The 24,219-nt window shown below is 56.6% G+C and overlaps 7 pseudogenes; all 7 read left to right on the forward strand.

Moving 5' to 3' along the window:
- Positions 1-2,864: 2,864 nt before the first annotated feature.
- Positions 2,865-2,984, forward strand: LOC129638313 (uncharacterized; annotated as a pseudogene).
- Positions 2,985-6,231: 3,247 nt separating this feature from the next.
- Positions 6,232-6,351, forward strand: LOC129638314 (uncharacterized; annotated as a pseudogene).
- Positions 6,352-9,608: 3,257 nt separating this feature from the next.
- On the forward strand, positions 9,609-9,728 carry LOC129638315 (uncharacterized; annotated as a pseudogene).
- A 3,253-nt stretch (positions 9,729-12,981) lies between these two features.
- On the forward strand, positions 12,982-13,101 carry LOC129638316 (uncharacterized; annotated as a pseudogene).
- Positions 13,102-16,354: 3,253 nt separating this feature from the next.
- On the forward strand, positions 16,355-16,474 carry LOC129638318 (uncharacterized; annotated as a pseudogene).
- A 3,257-nt stretch (positions 16,475-19,731) lies between these two features.
- LOC129638319 (uncharacterized) lies at positions 19,732-19,851 on the forward strand (annotated as a pseudogene).
- A 3,257-nt stretch (positions 19,852-23,108) lies between these two features.
- On the forward strand, positions 23,109-23,228 carry LOC129638235 (uncharacterized; annotated as a pseudogene).
- The last annotated feature ends 991 nt before the right edge of the window (positions 23,229-24,219 follow it).

Consider the following 24,219-nt stretch of genomic DNA (forward strand, 5'->3'; position numbering starts at 1 on the left):
CTGGCTTGTTGGCTTCTACTGGGGGTGGATCTATGCCTGGGAGTGGGACTGCTGAACCATAGGCTACTTCTACTTTTAGTTCCTTCGCGAACCTCCATACTCTTTTCCATCCCGGCTGTACCAACTCCCATTCCTACTCAGCGTGGAGGAGAGTTCCCTTTGCTCCACAGCTTCTCCAGCATCTGCTATGGACAGACATTGCAATGAGGCCCAATCGGACTCGGGCGAAGTGGTCCCTCCTTGGCGTTTGGAGTTGAGTCTCTCCAATCATTAGTGACGTGGAGCAAGATGACCGTTTGGAAATGCAGATGCAATTCTGTCACCATCCTGCTCCAACGGCTCTTGTATTTTCCCATCATATTGAAGATACGACCAATTCCCTTCATGCCTGCTCCTCACGTTCTTCTCGGATGTCTTTTCCCTGGAATGCCCTCTGCACTCTTTGGCTTCCATCCCATAGGGCATTTTCATTTCTTGAACGTCCTAAGGTTCCCTGGTCACGTAGACTTCCAGGATGCTGTTTTCCCTGCCTGAAATTCTTCCTGCATCTCAACCCTGGTTTACGTAGGTTCAACCTATGGACCTCAACGCAATGGTTACTCTGAAAAGCCTTCCCTGACACCCAGGTTTTGGTGAGGGTAGAGGCCCCTCGACAAGTTCTCAAAGGATCTGCCTGTGATGTATCATTAGATTCGTCTCAGTGAAAGCAGGAACTCTGTGTCTGCTTCTCTCCGCCTTCTAGATCCAGAAACTTATTACATGCCTCCCAGCTCATCGTAGGTGCTCAGGATTTACTTAGTGTGTGAAAGACAGAAAAGTTCTTGGACGCCTCAAGGTGTCACTTGGCTCGGCACTTTTGATCTCTTTGTATACTTGGCGATTCCATTCTTTCCTTTCCTGGGTTCATGTGTACGCTATATTCAAGGCACAATCTAAGGCATTAAGACATATCCATCAGTATGGGTTCTTGCTTTCAAGGAACTCGTACAGCAGATTTCTACAGTTTAGGGCTTTTCAAATGCTCTAGAAGAATGTGAACGTTCAGTGTGATCCATTTTCATTTCCAAGAAAGATCGTTTGACTTCCATAGCAAAGGTGGAGACCTTCCGACGTGTAGTCCAATACTTAGACCTTGACCATGTCAGGCAAGTCTTGTGGTTCCTTCTGGAGGTGTGTGGCTCTTGCAGAAACGTGAAGATCTTCCATCGTCCTCGGACTTTGGTGTCATTTGCAATCATCAAGAAAGCTTCCAGGTATAGGTTCCAGACCACCACCGCACACACTCAGTAGCCAACGGAGTGGATTCCAGGAATATGCGTTGTTAACCAGCATCACCGTTGATATTGTTGCTGCACGCTCTATGCAGTGGCCAGGGCCTGGATTGTCCACTGGGTCTCATGTGGAATGGAAAGAAGGGCTTCCCCCCCACCCCACCCCACCCCCCACTGTTGACAGCCTTGTGACTAGAAACGGGCCCCGAATCAAGAATCAGACAAACCAGATAAGCCCAGATGGTAGTCCATGAGATGAAGGAACTAAGCAGCTGGTTGGGATGGCGCCAAGGGGAAAGGTTGCTCTTTTTGTCTCCCGCTCTACTCCTTTCTTCCTGGACGCCTTAGGGGTTCATCATGGAGATTTGAAATAAAGTTCACCAAAGTCATATGTGTTGAATCAAGATTTTGCGTTTCACCATCTCTCAAAAACGAAGAGTGCTTAACCTGCACAGGTTTCTTTCAAAAAAGTCAACTGCTTTTCAGTTCTGGGGTTTCTCTCTTGCCTTGTTCAAGTAGCCTTAAGAGTAAAAATCAACGAAAACGAAAGAAAGATTCAAAGATACCAACAAAGGACACCTTCTGTTTCTTCAATCATCTTTCCACTTAGTAGCACACGAGCTCTTTTCTTTGTATTTTGCCTAGGGAATTTGCAATGTGCTGGTTCAGATGGCAAGGCATCCGCCCGCAGGAGACTCGGGTTTGATCCCTGGGTCGGGAAGATCCCCTGGAGAAGGTAATGGCAACCCACTCCAGTATTCTCGCCTGGGAAATGCCACGGACAGAGGAGCCTGATGGGCCGCACTCCATGGGTCCTATAAGAGTTGGTCTCAACCCAGCAACTACGAACAGAAGTATTTCCAAAGACCACACTCGTGTGTGTGTGTGTGTGTGTGTGTGTGTCTGTCTGTCTGTCTGTGTGCCTGCCTGTGGTTCGTCTGCTCTCTCAGGAAGGTCGGGTGCTTGGCGGGCGGCGTGGGGACAAGGGGGGCGCCTCGGTAGGGCAAAGGGGCGGGGCTGAGGCGCTCCGGTCGACCGCGCCTCCGTGGCTCCCGGTGGGTTTGGGCAGCGGGCAGGTGCCGGGCAAGTTGGGCGCTCAAGATTCGCTGCGCCTAGGCCCGCAGGAGGTTCAGAGGCCCCCGGGCCGCGGGGATCGGGAGGCGGCGGGCCCCGAAGACCGACACCTCCGGGGTCGCGCGGCCCTGAGCAGCGAAGGGGATGGGGGGGGGGGGAGGCCCCGCTCAGCCAGCACGGCCGGGTCTGGAGTGGCCGGGGGTGGGAGGGCGCCGAGACCTCCGCACCCCTCAGCCCACCCCCCAGGCCCCGCGCGCACGCACGCACGCCCTCCCGGTCACTGGGGGGTCCTGGAAGCCCATCGGGCCCCCGGGCCCGGCCAGGCGGTTGCTGGTCTGGTGTTGGCGGTGTTCGGGGGCCGGGCCGGCGTCAGCAGGCTGGAGTGCGGTCGCGGGTCGTGCGGCTCAAGTACAGCACGGCCCCCCGAGGAGAGGGGCGGCCCGTTGGCCCGACCTGCAGGTCAGAGCGAAAGGGAGGCGAAGCGCAAGGCTCTTAGGGCGCCCCGCGGCGGCCGCGTCCGTCTCCGGCCCTACCGGCCTGAAGGCGCCCGATCTCGTCTGATCTCGGAAGCTAAGCAGGGTCGGGCCTGTTTAGTATCTTGGATGGGAGACCACCTGGGAATTCCGGGTGCTGGAGGCTTTTTTGCCTACCAGAAGAGGTCCTTTAGCCCCCGCCCCGCGTCCCAATTCTTGGACCCACACCCCCCTCGCCCCCCCGCCACCCCCGCAGCCCCAGCCCCTCCCGGGGCGGGGGGAGTGAGTGGGTGGCCGGGGCCCCGACTCCCGCTGCAGACCTGGGTTGCCTCCCCGCGGCCCGCGAGCCCCTCCGCATTCGCATTCGGCTTTCAGGAAACCAGACGACCGGCCGTCCCGTCTCCCTCTGGGGCTCCTTTGGCTTGCCTCAGGCAATCCCGGGGCTTGCACCGACTCCAGCCAGAGCCCCAGCCCCCGCCCCACCCCCAGCCTCGCAGGCGATCGCGCATGCGCATGCGAGCGCGCGCACAGATCGATGTGCCCAAACGGGGCATCTGGCTTGTTGGCTTGTACTGGGGGTGGATCTATGCCTGGGAGTGGGACTGCTGAACCATAGGCTACTTCTACTTTTAGTTCCTTCGCGAACCTCCATACTCTTTTCCATCCCGGCTGTACCAACTCCCATTCCTACTCAGCGTGGAGGAGAGTTCCCTTTGCTCCACAGCTTCTCCAGCATCTGCTATGGACAGACATTGCAATGAGGCCCAATCGGACTCGGGCGAAGTGGTCCCTCCTTGGCGTTTGGAGTTGAGTCTCTCCAATCATTAGTGACGTGGAGCAAGATGACCGTTTGGAAATGCAGATGCAATTCTGTCACCATCCTGCTCCAACGGCTCTTGTATTTTCCCATCATATTGAAGATACGACCAATTCCCTTCATGCCTGCTCCTCACGTTCTTCTCGGATGTCTTTTCCCTGGAATGCCCTCTGCACTCTTTGGCTTCCATCCCATAGGGCATTTTCATTTCTTGAACGTCCTAAGGTTCCCTGGTCACGTAGACTTCCAGGATGCTGTTTTCCCTGCCTGAAATTCTTCCTGCATCTCAACCCTGGTTTACGTAGGTTCAACCTATGGACCTCAACGCAATGGTTACTCTGAAAAGCCTTCCCTGACACCCAGGTTTTGGTGAGGGTAGAGGCCCCTCGACAAGTTCTCAAAGGATCTGCCTGTGATGTATCATTAGATTCGTCTCAGTGAAAGCAGGAACTCTGTGTCTGCTTCTCTCCGCCTTCTAGATCCAGAAACTTATTACATGCCTCCCAGCTCATCGTAGGTGCTCAGGATTTACTTAGTGTGTGAAAGACAGAAAAGTTCTTGGACGCCTCAAGGTGTCACTTGGCTCGGCACTTTTGATCTCTTTGTATACTTGGCGATTCCATTCTTTCCTTTCCTGGGTTCATGTGTACCCTATATTCAAGGCACAATCTAAGGCATTAAGACATATCCATCAGTATGGGTTCTTGCTTTCAAGGAACTCGTACAGCAGATTTCTACAGTTTAGGGCTTTTCAAATGCTCTAGAAGAATGTGAACGTTCAGTGTGATCCATTTTCATTTCCAAGAAAGATCGTTTGACTTCCATAGCAAAGGTGGAGACCTTCCGACGTGTAGTCCAATACTTAGACCTTGACCATGTCAGGCAAGTCTTGTGGTTCCTTCTGGAGGTGTGTGGCTCTTGCAGAAACGTGAAGATCTTCCATCGTCCTCGGACTTTGGTGTCATTTGCAATCATCAAGAAAGCTTCCAGGTATAGGTTCCAGACCACCACCGCACACACTCAGTAGCCAACGGAGTGGATTCCAGGAATATGCGTTGTTAACCAGCATCACCGTTGATATTGTTGCTGCACGCTCTATGCAGTGGCCAGGGCCTGGATTGTCCACTGGGTCTCATGTGGAATGGAAAGAAGGGCTTCCCCCCCACCCCACCCCACCCCCCACTGTTGACAGCCTTGTGACTAGAAACGGGCCCCGAATCAAGAATCAGACAAACCAGATAAGCCCAGATGGTAGTCCATGAGATGAAGGAACTAAGCAGCTGGTTGGGATGGCGCCAAGGGGAAAGGTTGCTCTTTTTGTCTCCCGCTCTACTCCTTTCTTCCTGGACGCCTTAGGGGTTCATCATGGAGATTTGAAATAAAGTTCACCAAAGTCATATGTGTTGAATCAAGATTTTGCGTTTCACCATCTCTCAAAAACGAAGAGTGCTTAACCTGCACAGGTTTCTTTCAAAAAAGTCAACTGCTTTTCAGTTCTGGGGTTTCTCTCTTGCCTTGTTCAAGTAGCCTTAAGAGTAAAAATCAACGAAAACGAAAGAAAGATTCAAAGATACCAACAAAGGACACCTTCTGTTTCTTCAATCATCTTTCCACTTAGTAGCACACGAGCTCTTTTCTTTGTATTTTGCCTAGGGAATTTGCAATGTGCTGGTTCAGATGGCAAGGCATCCGCCCGCAGGAGACTCGGGTTTGATCCCTGGGTCGGGAAGATCCCCTGGAGAAGGTAATGGCAACCCACTCCAGTATTCTCGCCTGGGAAATGCCACGGACAGAGGAGCCTGATGGGCCGCACTCCATGGGTCCTATAAGAGTTGGTCTCAACCCAGCAACTACGAACAGAAGTATTTCCAAAGACCACACTCGTGTGTGTGTGTGTGTGTGTGTGTGTGTCTGTCTGTCTGTGTGCCTGCCTGTGGTTCGTCTGCTCTCTCAGGAAGGTCGGGTGCTTGGCGGGCGGCGTGGGGACAAGGGGGGCGCCTCGGTAGGGCAAAGGGGCGGGGCTGAGGCGCTCCGGTCGACCGCGCCTCCGTGGCTCCCGGTGGGTTTGGGCAGCGGGCAGGTGCCGGGCAAGTTGGGCGCTCAAGATTCGCTGCGCCTAGGCCCGCAGGAGGTTCAGAGGCCCCCGGGCCGCGGGGATCGGGAGGCGGCGGGCCCCGAAGACCGACACCTCCGGGGTCGCGCGGCCCTGAGCAGCGAAGGGGATGGGGGGGGGGGAGGCCCCGCTCAGCCAGCGCGGCCGGGTCTGGAGTGGCCGGGGGTGGGAGGGCGCCGAGACCTCCGCACCCCTCAGCCCACCCCCCAGGCCCCGCGCGCACGCACGCACGCCCTCCCGGTCACTGGGGGGTCCTGGAAGCCCATCGGGCCCCCGGGCCCGGCCAGGCGGTTGCTGGTCTGGTGTTGGCGGTGTTCGGGGGCCGGGCCGGCGTCAGCAGGCTGGAGTGCGGTCGCGGGTCGTGCGGCTCAAGTACAGCACGGCCCCCCGAGGAGAGGGGCGGCCCGTTGGCCCGACCTGCAGGTCAGAGCGAAAGGGAGGCGAAGCGCAAGGCTCTTAGGGCGCCCCGCGGCGGCCGCGTCCGTCTCCGGCCCTACCGGCCTGAAGGCGCCCGATCTCGTCTGATCTCGGAAGCTAAGCAGGGTCGGGCCTGTTTAGTATCTTGGATGGGAGACCACCTGGGAATTCCGGGTGCTGGAGGCTTTTTTGCCTACCAGAAGAGGTCCTTTAGCCCCCGCCCCGCGTCCCAATTCTTGGACCCACACCCCCCTCGCCCCCCCGCCACCCCCGCAGCCCCAGCCCCTCCCGGGGCGGGGGGAGTGAGTGGGTGGCCGGGGCCCCGACTCCCGCTGCAGACCTGGGTTGCCTCCCCGCGGCCCGCGAGCCCCTCCGCATTCGCATTCGGCTTTCAGGAAACCAGACGACCGGCCGTCCCGTCTCCCTCTGGGGCTCCTTTGGCTTGCCTCAGGCAATCCCGGGGCTTGCACCGACTCCAGCCAGAGCCCCAGCCCCCGCCCCACCCCCAGCCTCGCAGGCGATCGCGCATGCGCATGCGAGCGCGCGCACAGATCGATGTGCCCAAACGGGGCATCTGGCTTGTTGGCTTGTACTGGGGGTGGATCTATGCCTGGGAGTGGGACTGCTGAACCATAGGCTACTTCTACTTTTAGTTCCTTCGCGAACCTCCATACTCTTTTCCATCCCGGCTGTACCAACTCCCATTCCTACTCAGCGTGGAGGAGAGTTCCCTTTGCTCCACAGCTTCTCCAGCATCTGCTATGGACAGACATTGCAATGAGGCCCAATCGGACTCGGGCGAAGTGGTCCCTCCTTGGCGTTTGGAGTTGAGTCTCTCCAATCATTAGTGACGTGGAGCAAGATGACCGTTTGGAAATGCAGATGCAATTCTGTCACCATCCTGCTCCAACGGCTCTTGTATTTTCCCATCATATTGAAGATACGACCAATTCCCTTCATGCCTGCTCCTCACGTTCTTCTCGGATGTCTTTTCCCTGGAATGCCCTCTGCACTCTTTGGCTTCCATCCCATAGGGCATTTTCATTTCTTGAACGTCCTAAGGTTCCCTGGTCACGTAGACTTCCAGGATGCTGTTTTCCCTGCCTGAAATTCTTCCTGCATCTCAACCCTGGTTTACGTAGGTTCAACCTATGGACCTCAACGCAATGGTTACTCTGAAAAGCCTTCCCTGACACCCAGGTTTTGGTGAGGGTAGAGGCCCCTCGACAAGTTCTCAAAGGATCTGCCTGTGATGTATCATTAGATTCGTCTCAGTGAAAGCAGGAACTCTGTGTCTGCTTCTCTCCGCCTTCTAGATCCAGAAACTTATTACATGCCTCCCAGCTCATCGTAGGTGCTCAGGATTTACTTAGTGTGTGAAAGACAGAAAAGTTCTTGGACGCCTCAAGGTGTCACTTGGCTCGGCACTTTTGATCTCTTTGTATACTTGGCGATTCCATTCTTTCCTTTCCTGGGTTCATGTGTACGCTATATTCAAGGCACAATCTAAGGCATTAAGACATATCCATCAGTATGGGTTCTTGCTTTCAAGGAACTCGTACAGCAGATTTCTACAGTTTAGGGCTTTTCAAATGCTCTAGAAGAATGTGAACGTTCAGTGTGATCCATTTTCATTTCCAAGAAAGATCGTTTGACTTCCATAGCAAAGGTGGAGACCTTCCGACGTGTAGTCCAATACTTAGACCTTGACCATGTCAGGCAAGTCTTGTGGTTCCTTCTGGAGGTGTGTGGCTCTTGCAGAAATGTGAAGATCTTCCATCGTCCTCGGACTTTGGTGTCATTTGCAATCATCAAGAAAGCTTCCAGGTATAGGTTCCAGACCACCACCGCACACACTCAGTAGCCAACGGAGTGGATTCCAGGAATCTGCGTTGTTAACCAGCATCACCGTTGATATTGTTGCTGCACGCTCTATGCAGTGGCCAGGGCCTGGATTGTCCACTGGGTCTCATGTGGAATGGAAAGAAGGGCTTCCCCCCCACCCCACCCCACCCCCCACTGTTGACAGCCTTGTGACTAGAAACGGGCCCCGAAACAAGAATCAGACAAACCAGATAAGCCCAGATGGTAGTCCATGAGATGAAGGAACTAAGCAGCTGGTTGGGATGGCGCCAAGGGGAAAGGTTGCTCTTTTTATCTCCCGCTCTACTCCTTTCTTCCTGGACGCCTTAGGGGTTCATCATGGAGATTTGAAATAAAGTTCACCAAAGTCATATGTGTTGAATCAAGATTTTGCGTTTCACCATCTCTCAAAAACGAAGAGTGCTTAACCTGCACAGGTTTCTTTCAAAAAAGTCAACTGCTTTTCAGTTCTGGGGTTTCTCTCTTGCCTTGTTCAAGTAGCCTTAAGAGTAAAAATCAACAAAAACGAAAGAAAGATTCAAAGATACCAACAAAGGACACCTTCTGTTTCTTCAATCATCTTTCCACTTAGTAGCACACGAGCTCTTTTCTTTGTATTTTGCCTAGGGAATTCGCAATGTGCTGGTTCAGATGGCAAGGCATCCGCCCGCAGGAGACTCGGGTTTGATCCCTGGGTCGGGAAGATCCCCTGGAGAAGGAAATGGCAACCCACTCCAGTATTCTCGCCTGGGAAATGCCACGGACAGAGGAGCCTGATGGGCCGCACTCCATGGGTCCTATAAGAGTTGGGCTCAACCCAGCAACTACGAACAGAAGTGTTTCCAAAGACCACACTCGTGTGTGTGTGTGTGTGTGTGTGTGTGTGTCTGTCTGTCTGTCTGTCTGTGTGCCTGCCTGTGGTTCGTCTGCTCTCTCAGGAAGGTCGGGTGCTTGGCGGGCGGCGTGGGGACAAGGGGGGCGCCTCGGTAGGGCAAAGGGGCGGGGCTGAGGCGCTCCGGTCGACCGCGCCTCCGTGGCTCCCGGTGGGTTTGGGCAGCGGGCAGGTGCCGGGCAAGTTGGGCGCTCAAGATTCGCTGCGCCTAGGCCCGCAGGAGGTTCAGAGGCCCCCGGGCCGCGGGGATCGGGAGGCGGCGGGCCCCGAAGACCGACACCTCCGGGGTCGCGCGGCCCTGAGCAGCGAAGGGGATGGGGGGGGGGGAGGCCCCGCTCAGCCAGCGCGGCCGGGTCTGGAGTGGCCGGGGGTGGGAGGGCGCCGAGACCTCCGCACCCCTCAGCCCACCCCCCAGGCCCCGCGCGCACGCACGCACGCCCTCCCGGTCACTGGGGGGTCCTGGAAGCCCATCGGGCCCCCGGGCCCGGCCAGGCGGTTGCTGGTCTGGTGTTGGCGGTGTTCGGGGGCCGGGCCGGCGTCAGCAGGCTGGAGTGCGGTCGCGGGTCGTGCGGCTCAAGTACAGCACGGCCCCCCGAGGAGAGGGGCGGCCCGTTGGCCCGACCTGCAGGTCAGAGCGAAAGGGAGGCGAAGCGCAAGGCTCTTAGGGCGCCCCGCGGCGGCCGCGTCCGTCTCCGGCCCTACCGGCCTGAAGGCGCCCGATCTCGTCTGATCTCGGAAGCTAAGCAGGGTCGGGCCTGTTTAGTATCTTGGATGGGAGACCACCTGGGAATTCCGGGTGCTGGAGGCTTTTTTGCCTACCAGAAGAGGTCCTTTAGCCCCCGCCCCGCGTCCCAATTCTTGGACCCACACCCCCCTCGCCCCCCCGCCACCCCCGCAGCCCCAGCCCCTCCCGGGGCGGGGGGAGTGAGTGGGTGGCCGGGGCCCCGACTCCCGCTGCAGACCTGGGTTGCCTCCCCGCGGCCCGCGAGCCCCTCCGCATTCGCATTCGGCTTTCAGGAAACCAGACGACCGGCCGTCCCGTCTCCCTCTGGGGCTCCTTTGGCTTGCCTCAGGCAATCCCGGGGCTTGCACCGACTCCAGCCAGAGCCCCAGCCCCCGCCCCACCCCCAGCCTCGCAGGCGATCGCGCATGCGCATGCGAGCGCGCGCACAGATCGATGTGCCCAAACGGGGCATCTGGCTTGTTGGCTTGTACTGGGGGTGGATCTATGCCTGGGAGTGGGACTGCTGAACCATAGGCTACTTCTACTTTTAGTTCCTTCGCGAACCTCCATACTCTTTTCCATCCCGGCTGTACCAACTCCCATTCCTACTCAGCGTGGAGGAGAGTTCCCTTTGCTCCACAGCTTCTCCAGCATCTGCTATGGACAGACAATGCAATGAGGCCCAATCGGACTCGGGCGAAGTGGTCCCTCCTTGGCGTTTGGAGTTGAGTCTCTCCAATCATTAGTGACGTGGAGCAAGATGACCGTTTGGAAATGCAGATGCAATTCTGTCACCATCCTGCTCCAACGGCTCTTGTATTTTCCCATCATATTGAAGATACGACCAATTCCCTTCATGCCTGCTCCTCACGTTCTTCTCGGATGTCTTTTCCCTGGAATGCCCTCTGCACTCTTTGGCTTCCATCCCATAGGGCATTTTCATTTCTTGAACGTCCTAAGGTTCCCTGGTCACGTAGACTTCCAGGATGCTGTTTTCCCTGCCTGAAATTCTTCCTGCATCTCAACCCTGGTTTACGTAGGTTCAACCTATGGACCTCAACGCATTGGTTACTCTGAAAAGCCTTCCCTGACACCCAGGTTTTGGTGAGGGTAGAGGCCCCTCGACAAGTTCTCAAAGGATCTGCCTGTGATGTATCATTAGATTCGTCTCAGTGAAAGCAGGACTCTGTGTCTGCTTCTCTCCGCCTTCTAGATCCAGAAACTTATTACATGCCTCCCAGCTCATCGTAGGTGCTCAGGATTTACTTAGTGTGTGAAAGACAGAAAAGTTCTTGGACGCCTCAAGGTGTCACTTGGCTCGGCACTTTTGATCTCTTTGTATACTTGGCGATTCCATTCTTTCCTTTCCTGGGTTCATGTGTACGCTATATTCAAGGCACAATCTAAGGCATTAAGACATATCCATCAGTATGGGTTCTTGCTTTCAAGGAACTCGTACAGCAGATTTCTACAGTTTAGGGCTTTTCAAATGCTCTAGAAGAATGTGAACGTTCAGTGTGATCCATTTTCATTTCCAAGAAAGATCGTTTGACTTCCATAGCAAAGGTGGAGACCTTCCGACGTGTAGTCCAATACTTAGACCTTGACCATGTCAGGCAAGTCTTGTGGTTCCTTCTGGAGGTGTGTGGCTCTTGCAGAAACGTGAAGATCTTCCATCGTCCTCGGACTTTGGTGTCATTTGCAATCATCAAGAAAGCTTCCAGGTATAGGTTCCAGACCACCACCGCACACACTCAGTAGCCAACGGAGTGGATTCCAGGAATCTGCGTTGTTAACCAGCATCACCGTTGATATTGTTGCTGCACGCTCTATGCAGTGGCCAGGGCCTGGATTGTCCACTGGGTCTCATGTGGAATGGAAAGAAGGGCTTCCCCCCCACCCCACCCCACCCCCCACTGTTGACAGCCTTGTGACTAGAAACGGGCCCCGAAACAAGAATCAGACAAACCAGATAAGCCCAGATGGTAGTCCATGAGATGAAGGAACTAAGCAGCTGGTTGGGATGGCGCCAAGGGGAAAGGTTGCTCTTTTTGTCTCCCGCTCTACTCCTTTCTTCCTGGACGCCTTAGGGGTTCATCATGGAGATTTGAAATAAAGTTCACCAAAGTCATATGTGTTGAATCAAGATTTTGCGTTTCACCATCTCTCAAAAACGAAGAGTGCTTAACCTGCACAGGTTTCTTTCAAAAAAGTCAACTGCTTTTCAGTTCTGGGGTTTCTCTCTTGCCTTGTTCAAGTAGCCTTAAGAGTAAAAATCAACAAAAACGAAAGAAAGATTCAAAGATACCAACAAAGGACACCTTCTGTTTCTTCAATCATCTTTCCACTTAGTAGCACACGAGCTCTTTTCTTTGTATTTTGCCTAGGGAATTCGCAATGTGCTGGTTCAGATGGCAAGGCATCCGCCCGCAGGAGACTCGGGTTTGATCCCTGGGTCGGGAAGATCCCCTGGAGAAGGAAATGGCAACCCACTCCAGTATTCTCGCCTGGGAAATGCCACGGACAGAGGAGCCTGATGGGCCGCACTCCATGGGTCCTATAAGAGTTGGGCTCAACCCAGCAACTACGAACAGAAGTGTTTCCAAAGACCACACTCGTGTGTGTGTGTGTGTGTGTGTGTGTGTGTCTGTCTGTCTGTCTGTGTGCCTGCCTGTGGTTCGTCTGCTCTCTCAGGAAGGTCGGGTGCTTGGCGGGCGGCGTGGGGACAAGGGGGGCGCCTCGGTAGGGCAAAGGGGCGGGGCTGAGGCGCTCCGGTCGACCGCGCCTCCGTGGCTCCCGGTGGGTTTGGGCAGCGGGCAGGTGCCGGGCAAGTTGGGCGCTCAAGATTCGCTGCGCCTAGGCCCGCAGGAGGTTCAGAGGCCCCCGGGCCGCGGGGATCGGGAGGCGGCGGGCCCCGAAGACCGACACCTCCGGGGTCGCGCGGCCCTGAGCAGCGAAGGGGATGGGGGGGGGGGGAGGCCCCGCTCAGCCAGCGCGGCCGGGTCTGGAGTGGCCGGGGGTGGGAGGGCGCCGAGACCTCCGCACCCCTCAGCCCACCCCCCAGGCCCCGCGCGCACGCACGCACGCCCTCCCGGTCACTGGGGGGTCCTGGAAGCCCATCGGGCCCCCGGGCCCGGCCAGGCGGTTGCTGGTCTGGTGTTGGCGGTGTTCGGGGGCCGGGCCGGCGTCAGCAGGCTGGAGTGCGGTCGCGGGTCGTGCGGCTCAAGTACAGCACGGCCCCCCGAGGAGAGGGGCGGCCCGTTGGCCCGACCTGCAGGTCAGAGCGAAAGGGAGGCGAAGCGCAAGGCTCTTAGGGCGCCCCGCGGCGGCCGCGTCCGTCTCCGGCCCTACCGGCCTGAAGGCGCCCGATCTCGTCTGATCTCGGAAGCTAAGCAGGGTCGGGCCTGTTTAGTATCTTGGATGGGAGACCACCTGGGAATTCCGGGTGCTGGAGGCTTTTTTGCCTACCAGAAGAGGTCCTTTAGCCCCCGCCCCGCGTCCCAATTCTTGGACCCACACCCCCCTCGCCCCCCCGCCACCCCCGCAGCCCCAGCCCCTCCCGGGGCGGGGGGAGTGAGTGGGTGGCCGGGGCCCCGACTCCCGCTGCAGACCTGGGTTGCCTCCCCGCGGCCCGCGAGCCCCTCCGCATTCGCATTCGGCTTTCAGGAAACCAGACGACCGGCCGTCCCGTCTCCCTCTGGGGCTCCTTTGGCTTGCCTCAGGCAATCCCGGGGCTTGCACCGACTCCAGCCAGAGCCCCAGCCCCCGCCCCACCCCCAGCCTCGCAGGCGATCGCGCATGCGCATGCGAGCGCGCGCACAGATCGATGTGCCCAAACGGGGCATCTGGCTTGTTGGCTTGTACTGGGGGTGGATCTATGCCTGGGAGTGGGACTGCTGAACCATAGGCTACTTCTACTTTTAGTTCCTTCGCGAACCTCCATACTCTTTTCCATCCCGGCTGTACCAACTCCCATTCCTACTCAGCGTGGAGGAGAGTTCCCTTTGCTCCACAGCTTCTCCAGCATCTGCTATGGACAGACATTGCAATGAGGCCCAATCGGACTCGGGCGAAGTGGTCCCTCCTTGGCGTTTGGAGTTGAGTCTCTCCAATCATTAGTGACGTGGAGCAAGATGACCGTTTGGAAATGCAGATGCAATTCTGTCACCATCCTGCTCCAACGGCTCTTGTATTTTCCCATCATATTGAAGATACGACCAATTCCCTTCATGCCTGCTCCTCACGTTCTTCTCGGATATCTTTTCCCTGGAATGCCCTCTGCACTCTTTGGCTTCCATCCCATAGGGCATTTTCATTTCTTGAACGTCCTAAGGTTCCCTGGTCACGTAGACTTCCAGGATGCTGTTTTCCCTGCCTGAAATTCTTCCTGCATCTCAACCCTGGTTTACGTAGGTTCAACCTATGGACCTCAACGCAATGGTTACTCTGAAAAGCCTTCCCTGACACCCAGGTTTTGGTGAGGGTAGAGGCCCCTCGACAAGTTCTCAAAGGATCTGCCTGTGATGTATCATTAGATTCGTCTCAGTGAAAGCAGGAACTCTGTGTCTGCTTCTCTCCGCCTTCTAGATCCAGAAACTTATTACATGCCTCCCAGCTCATCGTAGGTGCTCAGGATTTACTTAGTGTGTGAAAGACAGAAAAGTTCTTGGACGCCTCAAGGTGTCACTTGGCTCGGCACTTTTGATCTCTTTGTATACTTGGCGATTCCATTCTTTCCTTTCCTGGGTTCATGTGTACGCTATATTCAAGGCACAATCTAAGGCATTAAGACATATCCATCAGTATGGGTTCTTGCTTTCAAGGAACTCGTACAGCAGATTTCTACAGTTTAGGGCTTTTCAAATGCTCTAGAAGAATGTGAACGTTCAGTGTGATCCATTTTCATTTCCAAGAAAGATCGTTTGACTTCCATAGCAAAGGTGGAGACCTTCCGACGTGTAGTCCAATACTTAGACCTTGACCATGTCAGGCAAGTCTTGTGGTTCCTTCTGGAGGTGTGTGGCTCTTGCAGAAACGTGAAGATCTTCCATCGTCCTCGGACTTTGGTGTCATTTGCAATCATCAAGAAAGCTTCCAGGTATAGGTTCCAGACCACCACCGCACACACTCAGTAGCCAACGGAGTGGATTCCAGGAATCTGCGTTGTTAACCAGCATCACCGTTGATATTGTTGCTGCACGCTCTATGCAGTGGCCAGGGCCTGGATTGTCCACTGGGTCTCATGTGGAATGGAAAGAAGGGCTTCCCCCCACCCCACCCCACCCCCCACTGTTGACAGCCTTGTGACTAGAAACGGGCCCCGGAACAAGAATCAGACAAACCAGATAAGCCCAGATGGTAGTCCATGAGATGAAGGAACTAAGCAGCTGGTTGGGATGGCGCCAAGGGGAAAGGTTGCTCTTTTTGTCTCCCGCTCTACTCCTTTCTTCCTGGACGCCTTAGGGGTTCATCATGGAGATTTGAAATAAAGTTCACCAAAGTCATATGTGTTGAATCAAGATTTTGCGTTTCACCATCTCTCAAAAACGAAGAGTGCTTAACCTGCACAGGTTTCTTTCAAAAAAGTCAACTGCTTTTCAGTTCTGGGGTTTCTCTCTTGCCTTGTTCAAGTAGCCTTAAGAGTAAAAATCAACAAAAACGAAAGAAAGATTCAAAGATACCAACAAAGGACACCTTCTGTTTCTTCAATCATCTTTCCACTTAGTAGCACACGAGCTCTTTTCTTTGTATTTTGCCTAGGGAATTCGCAATGTGCTGGTTCAGATGGCAAGGCATCCGCCCGCAGGAGACTCGGGTTTGATCCCTGGGTCGGGAAGATCCCCTGGAGAAGGAAATGGCAACCCACTCCAGTATTCTCGCCTGGGAAATGCCACGGACAGAGGAGCCTGATGGGCCGCACTCCATGGGTCCTATAAGAGTTGGGCTCAACCCAGCAACTACGAACAGAAGTGTTTCCAAAGACCACACTCGTGTGTGTGTGTGTGTGTGTGTGTGTGTCTGTCTGTCTGTCTGTCTGTGTGCCTGCCTGTGGTTCGTCTGCTCTCTCAGGAAGGTCGGGTGCTTGGCGGGCGGCGTGGGGACAAGGGGGGCGCCTCGGTAGGGCAAAGGGGCGGGGCTGAGGCGCTCCGGTCGACCGCGCCTCCGTGGCTCCCGGTGGGTTTGGGCAGCGGGCAGGTGCCGGGCAAGTTGGGCGCTCAAGATTCGCTGCGCCTAGGCCCGCAGGAGGTTCAGAGGCCCCCGGGCCGCGGGGATCGGGAGGCGGCGGGCCCCGAAGACCGACACCTCCGGGGTCGCGCGGCCCTGAGCAGCGAAGGGGATGGGGGGGGGGAGGCCCCGCTCAGCCAGCGCGGCCGGGTCTGGAGTGGCCGGGGGTGGGAGGGCGCCGAGACCTCCGCACCCCTCAGCCCACCCCCCAGGCCCCGCGCGCACGCACGCACGCCCTCCCGGTCACTGGGGGGTCCTGGAAGCCCATCGGGCCCCCGGGCCCGGCCAGGCGGTTGCTGGTCTGGTGTTGGCGGTGTTCGGGGGCCGGGCCGGCGTCAGCAGGCTGGAGTGCGGTCGCGGGTCGTGCGGCTCAAGTACAGCACGGCCCCCCGAGGAGAGGGGTGGCCCGTTGGCCCGACCTGCAGGTCAGAGCGAAAGGGAGGCGAAGCGCAAGGCTCTTAGGGCGCCCCGCGGCGGCCGCGTCCGTCTCCGGCCCTACCGGCCTGAAGGCGCCCGATCTCGTCTGATCTCGGAAGCTAAGCAGGGTCGGGCCTGTTTAGTATCTTGGATGGGAGACCACCTGGGAATTCCGGGTGCTGGAGGCTTTTTTGCCTACCAGAAGAGGTCCTTTAGCCCCCGCCCCGCGTCCCAATTCTTGGACCCACACCCCCCTCGCCCCCCCGCCACCCCCGCAGCCCCAGCCCCTCCCGGGGCGGGGGGAGTGAGTGGGTGGCCGGGGCCCCGACTCCCGCTGCAGACCTGGGTTGCCTCCCCGCGGCCCGCGAGCCCCTCCGCATTCGCATTCGGCTTTCAGGAAACCAGACGACCGGCCGTCCCGTCTCCCTCTGGGGCTCCTTTGGCTTGCCTCAGGCAATCCCGGGGCTTGCACCGACTCCAGCCAGAGCCCCAGCCCCCGCCCCACCCCCAGCCTCGCAGGCGATCGCGCATGCGCATGCGAGCGCGCGCACAGATCGATGTGCCCAAACGGGGCATCTGGCTTGTTGGCTTCTACTGGGGGTGGATCTATGCCTGGGAGTGGGACTGCTGAACCATAGGCTACTTCTACTTTTAGTTCCTTCGCGAACCTCCATACTCTTTTCCATCCCGGCTGTACCAACTCCCATTCCTACTCAGCGTGGAGGAGAGTTCCCTTTGCTCCACAGCTTCTCCAGCATCTGCTATGGACAGACATTGCAATGAGGCCCAATCGGACTCGGGCGAAGTGGTCCCTCCTTGGCGTTTGGAGTTGAGTCTCTCCAATCATTAGTGACGTGGAGCAAGATGACCGTTTGGAAATGCAGATGCAATTCTGTCACCATCCTGCTCCAACGGCTCTTGTATTTTCCCATCATATTGAAGATACGACCAATTCCCTTCATGCCTGCTCCTCACGTTCTTCTCGGATGTCTTTTCCCTGGAATGCCCTCTGCACTCTTTGGCTTCCATCCCATAGGGTATTTTCATTTCTTGAACGTCCTAAGGTTCCCTGGTCACGTAGACTTCCAGGATGCTGTTTTCCCTGCCTGAAATTCTTCCTGCATCTCAACCCTGGTTTACGTAGGTTCAACCTATGGACCTCAACGCAATGGTTACTCTGAAAAGCCTTCCCTGACACCCAGGTTTTGGTGAGGGTAGAGGCCCCTCGACAAGTTCTCAAAGGATCTGCCTGTGATGTATCATTAGATTCGTCTCAGTGAAAGCAGGAACTCTGTGTCTGCTTCTCTCCGCCTTCTAGATCCAGAAACTTATTACATGCCTCCCAGCTCATCGTAGGTGCTCAGGATTTACTTAGTGTGTGAAAGACAGAAAAGTTCTTGGACGCCTCAAGGTGTCACTTGGCTCGGCACTTTTGATCTCTTTGTATACTTGGCGATTCCATTCTTTCCTTTCCTGGGTTCATGTGTACGCTATATTCAAGGCACAATCTAAGGCATTAAGACATATCCATCAGTATGGGTTCTTGCTTTCAAGGAACTCGTACAGCAGATTTCTACAGTTTAGGGCTTTTCAAATGCTCTAGAAGAATGTGAACGTTCAGTGTGATCCATTTTCATTTCCAAGAAAGATCGTTTGACTTCCATAGCAAAGGTGGAGACCTTCCGACGTGTAGTCCAATACTTAGACCTTGACCATGTCAGGCAAGTCTTGTGGTTCCTTCTGGAGGTGTGTGGCTCTTGCAGAAACGTGAAGATCTTCCATCGTCCTCGGACTTTGGTGTCATTTGCAATCATCAAGAAAGCTTCCAGGTATAGGTTCCAGACCACCACCGCACACACTCAGTAGCCAACGGAGTGGATTCCAGGAATCTGCGTTGTTAACCAGCATCACCGTTGATATTGTTGCTGCACGCTCTATGCAGTGGCCAGGGCCTGGATTGTCCACTGGGTCTCATGTGGAATGGAAAGAAGGGCTTCCCCCCCACCCCACCCCACCCCCCACTGTTGACAGCCTTGTGACTAGAAACGGGCCCCGAAACAAGAATCAGACAAACCAGATAAGCCCAGATGGTAGTCCATGAGATGAAGGAACTAAGCAGCTGGTTGGGATGGCGCCAAGGGGAAAGGTTGCTCTTTTTGTCTCCCGCTCTACTCCTTTCTTCCTGGACGCCTTAGGGGTTCATCATGGAGATTTGAAATAAAGTTCACCAAAGTCATATGTGTTGAATCAAGATTTTGCGTTTCACCATCTCTCAAAAACGAAGAGTGCTTAACCTGCACAGGTTTCTTTCAAAAAAGTCAACTGCTTTTCAGTTCTGGGGTTTCTCTCTTGCCTTGTTCAAGTAGCCTTAAGAGTAAAAATCAACGAAAACGAAAGAAAGATTCAAAGATACCAACAAAGGACACCTTCTGTTTCTTCAATCATCTTTCCACTTAGTAGCACACGAGCTCTTTTCTTTGTATTTTGCCTAGGGAATTCGCAATGTGCTGGTTCAGATGGCAAGGCATCCGCCCGCAGGAGACTCGGGTTTGATCCCTGGGTCGGGAAGATCCCCTGGAGAAGGAAATGGCAACCCACTCCAGTATTCTCGCCTGGGAAATGCCACGGACAGAGGAGCCTGATGGGCCGCACTCCATGGGTCCTATAAGAGTTGGGCTCAACCCAGCAACTACGAACAGAAGTGTTTCCAAAGACCACACTCGTGTGTGTGTGTGTGTGTGTGTGTGTGTGTGTGTCTGTCTGTCTGTCTGTGTGCCTGCCTGTGGTTCGTCTGCTCTCTCAGGAAGGTCGGGTGCTTGGCGGGCAGCGTGGGGACAAGGGGGGCGCCTCGGTAGGGCAAAGGGGCGGGGCTGAGGCGCTCCGGTCGACCGCGCCTCCGTGGCTCCCGGTGGGTTTGGGCAGCGGGCAGGTGCCGGGCAAGTTGGGCGCTCAAGATTCGCTGCGCCTAGGCCCGCAGGAGGTTCAGAGGCCCCCGGGCCGCGGGGATCGGGAGGCGGCGGGCCCCGAAGACCGACACCTCCGGGGTCGCGCGGCCCTGAGCAGCGAAGGGGATGGGGGGGGGGGAGGCCCCGCTCAGCCAGCGCGGCCGGGTCTGGAGTGGCCGGGGGTGGGAGGGCGCCGAGACCTCCGCACCCCTCAGCCCACCCCCCAGGCCCCACACGCACGCACGCACGCCCTCCCGGTCACTGGGGGGTCCTGGAAGCCCATCGGGCCCCCGGGCCCGGCCAGGCGGTTGCTGGTCTGGTGTTGGCGGTGTTCGGGGGCCGGGCCGGCGTCAGCAGGCTGGAGTGCGGTCGCGGGTCGTGCGGCTCAAGTACAGCACGGCCCCCCGAGGAGAGGGGCGGCCCGTTGGCCCGACCTGCAGGTCAGAGCGAAAGGGAGGCGAAGCGCAAGGCTCTTAGGGCACCCCGCGGCGGCCGCGTCCGTCTCCGGCCCTACCGGCCTGAAGGCGCCCGATCTCGTCTGATCTCGGAAGCTAAGCAGGGTCGGGCCTGTTTAGTATCTTGGATGGGAGACCACCTGGGAATTCCGGGTGCTGGAGGCTTTTTTGCCTACCAGAAGAGGTCCTTTAGCCCCCGCCCCGCGTCCCAATTCTTGGACCCACACCCCCCTCGCCCCCCCGCCACCCCCGCAGCCCCAGCCCCTCCCGGGGCGGGGGGAGTGAGTGGGTGGCCGGGGCCCCGACTCCCGCTGCAGACCTGGGTTGCCTCCCCGCGGCCCGCGAGCCCCTCCGCATTCGCATTCGGCTTTCAGGAAACCAGACGACCGGCCGTCCCGTCTCCCTCTGGGGCTCCTTTGGCTTGCCTCAGGCAATCCCGGGGCTTGCACCGACTCCAGCCAGAGCCCCAGCCCCCGCCCCACCCCCAGCCTCGCAGGCGATCGCGCATGCGCATGCGAGCGCGCGCACAGATCGATGTGCCCAAACGGGGCATCTGGCTTGTTGGCTTGTACTGGGGGTGGATCTATGCCTGGGAGTGGGACTGCTGAACCATAGGCTACTTCTACTTTTAGTTCCTTCGCGAACCTCCATACTCTTTTCCATCCCGGCTGTACCAACTCCCATTCCTACTCAGCGTGGAGGAGAGTTCCCTTTGCTCCACAGCTTCTCCAGCATCTGCTATGGACAGACATTGCAATGAGGCCCAATCGGACTCGGGCGAAGTGGTCCCTCCTTGGCGTTTGGAGTTGAGTCTCTCCAATCATTAGTGACGTGGAGCAAGATGACCGTTTGGAAATGCAGATGCAATTCTGTCACCATCCTGCTCCAACGGCTCTTGTATTTTCCCATCATATTGAAGATACGACCAATTCCCTTCATGCCTGCTCCTCACGTTCTTCTCGGATGTCTTTTCCCTGGAATGCCCTCTGCACTCTTTGGCTTCCATCCCATAGGGCATTTTCATTTCTTGAACGTCCTAAGGTTCCCTGGTCACGTAGACTTCCAGGATGCTGTTTTCCCTGCCTGAAATTCTTCCTGCATCTCAACCCTGGTTTACGTAGGTTCAACCTATGGACCTCAACGCAATGGTTACTCTGAAAAGCCTTCCCTGACACCCAGGTTTTGGTGAGGGTAGAGGCCCCTCGACAAGTTCTCAAAGGATCTGCCTGTGATGTATCATTAGATTCGTCTCAGTGAAAGCAGGAACTCTGTGTCTGCTTCTCTCCGCCTTCTAGATCCAGAAACTTATTACATGCCTCCCAGCTCATCGTAGGTGCTCAGGATTTACTTAGTGTGTGAAAGACAGAAAAGTTCTTGGACGCCTCAAGGTGTCACTTGGCTCGGCACTTTTGATCTCTTTGTATACTTGGCGATTCCATTCTTTCCTTTCCTGGGTTCATGTGTACGCTATATTCAAGGCACAATCTAAGGCATTAAGACATATCCATCAGTATGGGTTCTTGCTTTCAAGGAACTCGTACAGCAGATTTCTACAGTTTAGGGCTTTTCAAATGCTCTAGAAGAATGTGAACGTTCAGTGTGATCCATTTTCATTTCCAAGAAAGATCGTTTGACTTCCATAGCAAAGGTGGAGACCTTCCGACGTGTAGTCCAATACTTAGACCTTGACCATGTCAGGCAAGTCTTGTGGTTCCTTCTGGAGGTGTGTGGCTCTTGCAGAAACGTGAAGATCTTCCATCGTCCTCGGACTTTGGTGTCATTTGCAATCATCAAGAAAGCTTCCAGGTATAGGTTCCAGACCACCACCGCACACACTCAGTAGCCAACGGAGTGGATTCCAGGAATCTGCGTTGTTAACCAGCATCACCGTTGATATTGTTGCTGCACGCTCTATGCAGTGGCCAGGGCCTGGATTGTCCACTGGGTCTCATGTGGAATGGAAAGAAGGGCTTCCCCCCCACCCCACCCCACCCCCCACTGTTGACAGCCTTGTGACTAGAAACGGGCCCCGAAACAAGAATCAGACAAACCAGATAAGCCCAGATGGTAGTCCATGAGATGAAGGAACTAAGCAGCTGGTTGGGATGGCGCCAAGGGGAAAGGTTGCTCTTTTTGTCTCCCGCTCTACTCCTTTCTTCCTGGACGCCTTAGGGGTTCATCATGGAGATTTGAAATAAAGTTCACCAAAGTCATATGTGTTGAATCAAGATTTTGCGTTTCACCATCTCTCAAAAACGAAGAGTGCTTAACCTGCACAGGTTTCTTTCAAAAAAGTCAACTGCTTTTCAGTTCTGGGGTTTCTCTCTTGCCTTGTTCAAGTAGCCTTAAGAGTAAAAATCAACAAAAACGAAAGAAAGATTCAAAGATACCAACAAAGGACACCTTCTGTTTCTTCAATCATCTTTCCACTTAGTAGCACACGAGCTCTTTTCTTTGTATTTTGCCTAGGGAATTCGCAATGTGCTGGTTCAGATGGCAAGGCATCCGCCCGCAGGAGACTCGGGTTTGATCCCTGGGTCGGGAAGATCCCCTGGAGAAGGAAATGGCAACCCACTCCAGTATTCTCGCCTGGGAAATGCCACGGACAGAGGAGCCTGATGGGCCGCACTCCATGGGTCCTATAAGAGTTGGGCTCAACCCAGCAACTACGAACAGAAGTGTTTCCAAAGACCACACTCGTGTGTGTGTGTGTGTGTGTGTGTGTGTGTGTGTCTGTCTGTCTGTCTGTGTGCCTGCCTGTGGTTCGTCTGCTCTCTCAGGAAGGTCGGGTGCTTGGCGGGCAGCGTGGGGACAAGGGGGGCGCCTCGGTAGGGCAAAGGGGCGGGGCTGAGGCGCTCCGGTCGACCGCGCCTCCGTGGCTCCCGGTGGGTTTGGGCAGCGGGCAGGTGCCGGGCAAGTTGGGCGCTCAAGATTCGCTGCGCCTAGGCCCGCAGGAGGTTCAGAGGCCCCCGGGCCGCGGGGATCGGGAGGCGGCGGGCCCCGAAGACCGACACCTCCGGGGTCGCGCGGCCCTGAGCAGCGAAGGGGATGGGGGGGGGGGAGGCCCCGCTCAGCCAGCGCGGCCGGGTCTGGAGTGGCCGGGGGTGGGAGGGCGCCGAGACCTCCGCACCCCTCAGCCCACCCCCCAGGCCCCACACGCACGCACGCACGCCCTCCCGGTCACTGGGGGGTCCTGGAAGCCCATCGGGCCCCCGGGCCCGGCCAGGCGGTTGCTGGTCTGGTGTTGGCGGTGTTCGGGGGCCGGGCCGGCGTCAGCAGGCTGGAGTGCGGTCGCGGGTCGTGCGGCTCAAGTACAGCACGGCCCCCCGAGGAGAGGGGCGGCCCGTTGGCCCGACCTGCAGGTCAGAGCGAAAGGGAGGCGAAGCGCAAGGCTCTTAGGGCACCCCGCGGCGGCCGCGTCCGTCTCCGGCCCTACCGGCCTGAAGGCGCCCGATCTCGTCTGATCTCGGAAGCTAAGCAGGGTCGGGCCTGTTTAGTATCTTGGATGGGAGACCACCTGGGAATTCCGGGTGCTGGAAGCTTTTTTGCCTACCAGAAGAGGTCCTTTAGCCCCCGCCCCGCGTCCCAATTCTTGGACCCACACCCCCCTCGCCCCCCCGCCACCCCCGCAGCCCCAGCCCCTCCCGGGGCGGGGGGAGTGAGTGGGTGGCCGGGGCCCCGACTCCCGCTGCAGACCTGGGTTGCCTCCCCGCGGCCCGCGAGCCCCTCCGCATTCGCATTCGGCTTTCAGGAAACCAGACGACCGGCCGTCCCGTCTCCCTCTGGGGCTCCTTTGGCTTGCCTCAGGCAATCCCGGGGCTTGCACCGACTCCAGCCAGAGCCCCAGCCCCCGCCCCACCCCCAGCCTCGCAGGCGATCGCGCATGCGCATGCGAGCGCGCGCACAGATCGATGTGCCCAAACGGGGCATCTGGCTTGTTGGCTTGTACTGGGGGTGGATCTATGCCTGGGAGTGGGACTGCTGAACCATAGGCTACTTCTACTTTTAGTTCCTTCGCGAACCTCCATACTCTTTTCCATCCCGGCTGTACCAACTCCCATTCCTACTCAGCGTGGAGGAGAGTTCCCTTTGCTCCACAGCTTCTCCAGCATCTGCTATGGACAGACATTGCAATGAGGCCCAATCGGACTCGGGCGAAGTGGTCCCTCCTTGGCGTTTGGAGTTGAGTCTCTCCAATCATTAGTGACGTGGAGCAAGATGACCGTTTGGAAATGCAGATGCAATTCTGTCACCATCCTGCTCCAACGGCTCTTGTATTTTCCCATCATATTGAAGATACGACCAATTCCCTTCATGCCTGCTCCTCACGTTCTTCTCGGATGTCTTTTCCCTGGAATGCCCTCTGCACTCTTTGGCTTCCATCCCATAGGGCATTTTCATTTCTTGAACGTCCTAAGGTTCCCTGGTCACGTAGACTTCCAGGATGCTGTTTTCCCTGCCTGAAATTCTTCCTGCATCTCAACCCTGGTTTACGTAGGTTCAACCTATGGACCTCAACGCAATGGTTACTCT

The sequence above is a fragment of the Bubalus kerabau genome, chromosome 23, assembly GCF_029407905.1.
Source record: "Bubalus kerabau isolate K-KA32 ecotype Philippines breed swamp buffalo chromosome 23, PCC_UOA_SB_1v2, whole genome shotgun sequence".
Lineage (NCBI taxonomy): Eukaryota > Metazoa > Chordata > Mammalia > Artiodactyla > Bovidae > Bubalus > Bubalus kerabau.